Here is a 6345-nt window from a genome sequence, read left to right on the forward strand (position 1 = left end):
TCAAGTACAAAATCCAGAAGTGGTCTCCAGACACAAAGTTAGATGTATTTTTCCCTTTGATTAAAGCAGTTAATTGCTCCGCATCACCGTTCCATCACCTTTTCCAACCATTCTTCCGTTGTGGGAATTAATTTAGCTTTCCATTTGTGCGCATAACAAATTCTCGCTGCTGTCAATACTACAAAGTTCCAATTTTTAAAAAGTCCTTTGTCCATTAAACATTTAAGAATTAAGTTCAACTCTCAGGACTTAAATGCATGACATATAATGCAGAAGCTTTGCCTGCTTTCATTGAAACCGTTTCTGCTTCGGCCTTCTAAATGAAGTGCTGTGGCTTTTTAAAATGCAGTCATTTTCTAAAAAGAAGCTGATTGCCCTATTAATTTTGAATACAGGTGGGGGAGAGGTCGTATATATGTCTTTGAATCAGTCTTGACTGCTGGCAACTACATGAACAAGTCCCTGCCGTTTTTTGGTAAGATTTTAGAGGGTTTTGTCTCTGTGTCTTTTCTAGAACGGAGAGAATGACTACTAGTCCAGGACAACCACTTGGTTGAAGGCAGGAGAAGAACTCAGCCTTCAGCTGAAAAAAGCCAAGGGTCTCCTGCTTTCTAGCCTGGTGCTTTAACCACTATATGACCAGACTGGCTCTTAATGGTCCTTAATCAAGTGCTATATAAAAATCTCTTGACTTTACAAAGAGAACTAGAGACTATTCAGGGAAAATAGCATGTAATATTGCTTTATTGCTAATTCAACTTACTGAAATTGAGACTGCATTGGCAGAAGGGTCCCACCATAGGCATTTTCTTTCTAAACTGGCAGAAGGGCTAATCGTGAGGAAGATGTGTATTCCAGCTAGGAAACAGACATCTGAAATACTAATAGAAATATGTCCATTTACATGTAGCATTAAAAGCTTATTAGGCTATCTATATATGCAACTTTAATAAATTCTTGGATTTACTTAGGTCATTTTTCAGCCATAACACTGACAATTCAAAACTTTTTTTTGACATTTAATGGACATATTTGGGGATTTTTCTTTCTTTTTAAGTCTGTTGGGTACAGTCAGCAAATTCTTATGCCAGTGAAAGAGCCGATCCATTGATCAAAGTGGCTGTTGCACCTAGTCACAAAATATTAATTTTTCATGTGGCAAACTGGTAAGAAAAAATAGGTCCCCCCAAAACATTAGTCAGAGCCAGTGTTCAAGTTCCAAAGTAGAAAGTACTACCATGAATTCACAATTTTCTTACTCTACTTCACAGAAGGCAAATAGGTGGCATTAAGAACAAACAAACAAATTTGACCAAGAAATAAACTGAGATAGGTCACTAAGGCACAAATTCAAGTCTGACAATGCTTTTTAAACTAGCAAATGAATACAAGCAAAACAGCTTGAATGCTACTTAGCATTTAGAAAGACAAAATATATTTCTTAGTCTTCCCAGTTTTTAGCCTATTGTTTATCACTTACTCTTTCTATATTCTTTTTTATCTGAGAATGCTTCACAACAAAAATACAGGGCTGTGTAATAATACTACCTTTGCATGAAAATTTTGGAATCTTTCGTATATTCCTGAAACTGAAATTCTACTGTAGAGAAATCATTAAAACATTATGGTACGGAACCTAGCTAGTATCAAAGGAAGTATCTGTAAACACAACTGCTACTCATGGGAGCTCCATTCAAAACGTACCATTAGGATATCATCCTATAGATGTACTGTAAGAGGTATCCCTAAATAAACCAACATATCCCTATATCAATTTTTAAAAAGTTTTTTTTATGGACCAATGCAAACTCTTTAGGGGGATCCCTTTCATATACTAATAATCTCATAGATCCCTGGATTTTCAAAACTATCCCACACCAACCAGCATGCTGGGGAAAGCTGACTAGCATAATTCCCAGATGGCACAGCCTAGCAGATCATCATTTTGGAAATCTTTTCAGTTTGTTTTCATTCCTCCTAATCTAAAAAAAACGCTTTAGTTTTGCTAGATAAAATGATAGCCTATACCCAAGATGGCGAACCTCTTGCACGTGTGCCGGAAGTGGCACGCAGAGCCATTTCCCCCAGCACGCGAGAGCTCGCCCGGAAGAGCCCCACTGTGCATGCGCACGTGCTGCCACCGCCCCCCAACAGCTGATTGTTGGGTATCTGATGTGCATGCACGGGGGGCGGGTGTGTGCAGAAGTGTGCAGTGTGCGATAGGTGCGTAGGCATGTGCAGATGGTCGCATGCATATGCGCAGAGGCGTGTACAGCAAGGGGATCATGCGGCGTCCGGCAAGGGGATTGCACGTGCATGCGCAGTGCTGCAAGGGGATTGTGTGCGCAGGCGCAGAGATGCGCTGCACGCTGCAAGGGTGATTGTGCAGCGTCTGGCAAGGGGATCACATGCGCTTGCGCAGACATGCAGCGCGCTGCAGGAGGATCATGCATGCATGTGCAGGGAGGTGGGCGGGCCCAGCATGCATTGCCTTCTGGGTGGTGGCACGCGAGCATGAGTGCATGCACAATTATTGGCATGGGAGCAGAAAAAGGTTTGCCACCACTGGCCTATACCAGGGGTCCCCAACCTGTGGCTGTAGCCCACTACAAGGCCGCAATCTATACACAACCAGGCCATGTGAATGGCTGGCTGACACAGCTCCACTTGCACGAGTGATGTGGGGGCTCATGGCCCCACTCACATGAGTGTCACAGGGGCTTGCGACCCCACTCGAACAAATATTGTGGGGGCTCAGGGGTACTTATGCAAGCTTTGTGGGCGCTCGGGGCCCACTCATGTATTGCCGGGGCTCATAATCTCACTTGATGAGCGTCATGGGTGCTCGGGGCCTCACGCAAGTGTGATGGGCAAAGTCCCACAAATGTGGGCACTTGGGGCCTCACTTGTGCATTGCAAATGCTTATGGTCCTACTCGCATGAGCAATGGGTGTTCATGCATGTGTACACACATCACCTGCCCCTCCCACAAAACCATCGCCTCTTCCCCCCCCTCTGGCCACCAACCCAGAAAGGTTGGGGAAATCTATGCCCTATACTCTAGCTAAATCATTTTTTAAAAAAGTCTATCTGAGTGGCAGTACGTTGGTGACTTTGGTCAATCTCAGCAAGCTAAGCAGGATCAGACATGATTACTACTTGGATGGAAGACAGAAAACCAGTGCTGGGGGCCAGTTTAGGAAGCTGGAAAATCCCTTCAGAATAAACATTCTTTCTAACCATTCTAATTGAGGTAACTAAAATCTTCACGGGCTTGCTCAGACTTGGAATAGAAATAGGTAAGATGGATTTGGGATCAGAGGAAGATGCTTTTTCCAAGTTTGTCTCAAAGGCATTAGAAATGGAATCTAACCTGGCAACATCTGCACTCTTTCTCCTGTTGAATATACTTTTAGTGACTTTTTCTTTTTCTTTAAAACACCGGCTGTCCTAGATTTAAGCCTCTCTTAACAAGGCAATGAGGAGTTGCTGCTACTGACAGTTCCCCTGAAGCACTCACAATTTATTTAAGAGATTGTTTCCTTGTGGCTGTGATATTTACTTATAGCCTCAATAGCTGGATTTTCACTTAGTATTTATCATTTGTTTAGACTGTGCAATCTCAACACAAAAAGAAAGCATTAAAATCTAACTACCGCTGCAAGGGAAAATTTCATGGTATAGAGCGTGCGTTTAGTTAAACAGGTCTGCAGTTGGGCCAGTGAGCAGAATTTTAAAATCCTCCTCTTACCAATGACCAAAAGCATCTTTCAAAATATTATTTTGAGACAACAGTGTTGAACTCAATAGAGAAATACTGCCACCTTGTGGCCACTTTAATCAAAGACAAGCTCATGAAAAAAACTTGGCTTAATTTCTTTTAGAATTTAGAATATTCATTTACTGTATATTTAGAAGCGTAAGCTAAATGGGCCACTAGTAATAACTTACTATATGAAATTAGTTAATTACACTTAAGCACATCAACAAAGCCAGTGTGCAAAATGCTCACAGAAGCATATAGCAATATCTGGAATGTATGGCATTAATGTGCTACACTTAACACAAGACATATATGTAAGCCATGAAGTCATGCTATGATTTGTTGAATGCTATCTTATGTCTTGAAATGAGGACTTTTCATGATAATTTTTATTTTGAAAAACGCAACATTTCTGATCAGTTACAAATTATTCATTTTCTCAAATGGAGATACTGATGTGCAAGGCAAGCAACGTTTTCAGTAGCCAGTAGGCCTTGAAAAAGATTTGTAACCATACAAGTTACAGTTAAGCATTTAGAAAAACACTACAGCAGATGGTTCTCCTTCTAAAACTACTGCTGAATTCACAATTCCCATTAATGGCAGCCATTATGGACTACAGTTGGAGAAGGAATTGCAATCCACATCACTGAAAATTTATGGTCATACGTATAACTCAGCACTGAAACACAATACATTTCCACTCACCAGCATAAAGGCTTTTGCTATTTTGTTTTGACTCAAAATAGACTCATATGCACTTTATTATAAGCAAGCAAGAAATGCCCCAGTTTCTCCAGGACTTCCCTCTTGTGTTCAAAACAGGAAGAGGAAATTCATGAACATACGCGCATTAAAGAAATCAAGTTGAGCAGCTATGCAAATGAGAAACTAATTGCTAAAGTTAATGTCTTGTACCCATTCAGCCACATTTTTGAAAACTTTGCTCCATCTGTTATTGACAGCCAAACTGTAAGAAACACTTTGACAATTCTTGTATTTATAACTCACTGATTGACAAAACATTTATGGAAAAGTTGTATGAAAAAATAAAGTGTAACATTATACATATTTAAAAACAGCTTGCTGACTGGGGACATTACATAAAACAATGATCCAGAAGACTTACTTGAAGTCTAGGTTTACCCATGTTGTTACTTCTGAGATAAATTTTGCCCATGAATGTTACAAAAAGTTTTCGATGAGTTGTATTTGGGTCTTTTGGGTCATTTATTACACAATGTTTTTAAATATATTTCTGAGGCATTAGCAACAATATGTAGTATTTTAGTGTGGTGCTGTTACTAGCACTTTTAATTTACCAGATTATGTCACAGCATTAGTTCACTTAAAGCAGAAACCCTGCATTTTAATTTAAGTGCTACTTTTCCATTGTAGTTCACTTGTATGTTTGTATCGGGTACCTGGTTCAACATATATTACAATAATCTGACATTTCAATGAAACAGAAAACCAACTTCCAATCCCTTATTTAAAAAATATAGGAGGTAAATATTTTGATATAGTATCCCAACAATACTTAGGCTGTTTGGCCAGCATCATTTATGTTATTCTTAGAGCTTCATGTTTGTGTTTAATAGCAATAGCACTTAGCCCTCTCTAAACAGCTAATTACCCTCAACAATCTGGGTCCTCATTTTACCAACCTCAGGAGGAGGGAAAGCTGAGTCAACCTTGAGTCGGTCAGACTTGAACTGCCGAACTACCGGAAACCAGCACTCAGCAGAAGTAGCCTGCAGTATTGTATAAAAGAGCTTTGTGGTAAAATGGCACTTAAAAAAATAAAATTGAAAACTTAAAATAAATCTGCTTAGCGTCCCAGAATGAAAATATCTCTATGCTCTCCCAACGCATATAAAAGGGCCAGAAATAATATATCTGGATTTCTGGATACATTCATGCACTATTGTTCTCCAAGCCACGCCACTAAAAAGAATAAAGAAAAAAACATGCTCACCAAATAGAAAAAAAAAATCCACTTCATCCTAGATTGCAAGCTATCTAATTTTGAAACAATTGTGATAGTGTATGATCCTAAAAGAAAATATACACCAAAATTTTTGACCTCAATACAACAGGGCTGTCAAACTGGTGGGCCATGGGCCAGATTCATCATGCACAGGCCATGCCCATCCTGGCTCCGCAAAGGCAAAAAACATCACGATACATCATGTGACATGATCAAGTTTGATACCTGTGCTATACAGCAAGCAGCAAAAACATGTCAGTTTTATCTGATCTAAAGAAAAGATATTATAATAACCATAATTATGGAAAGCTTGTAACTGTTCCCATAGAAGTATGATATTTAATTGAAAAGTAATGCTAAAGAAGTTAAGAATTTAATGAATATTAACATTAATGAAAGAACTGAGTTGGAATGGAATGTGTTGTTTTAATTACATATATTTATAATTTTTTCTTTTTTTAAGAATATAGTGTGTATTTTAAGAATGTACCAAGCAGAATCCGAATAGAAGTTATGTATTATATTGAATGTTATAACTTTAGGGTATATATTGCAGCCTAAATAAGAGTTAAATGGATAAACTTAAAAGATA

The sequence above is a fragment of the Pseudonaja textilis genome, chromosome 1 (assembly GCF_049901715.1).
Source record: "Pseudonaja textilis isolate UNSWEBS1 chromosome 1, rPseTex1.2, whole genome shotgun sequence".
In the NCBI taxonomy this organism is placed as follows: Eukaryota; Metazoa; Chordata; class Lepidosauria; order Squamata; family Elapidae; genus Pseudonaja; species Pseudonaja textilis.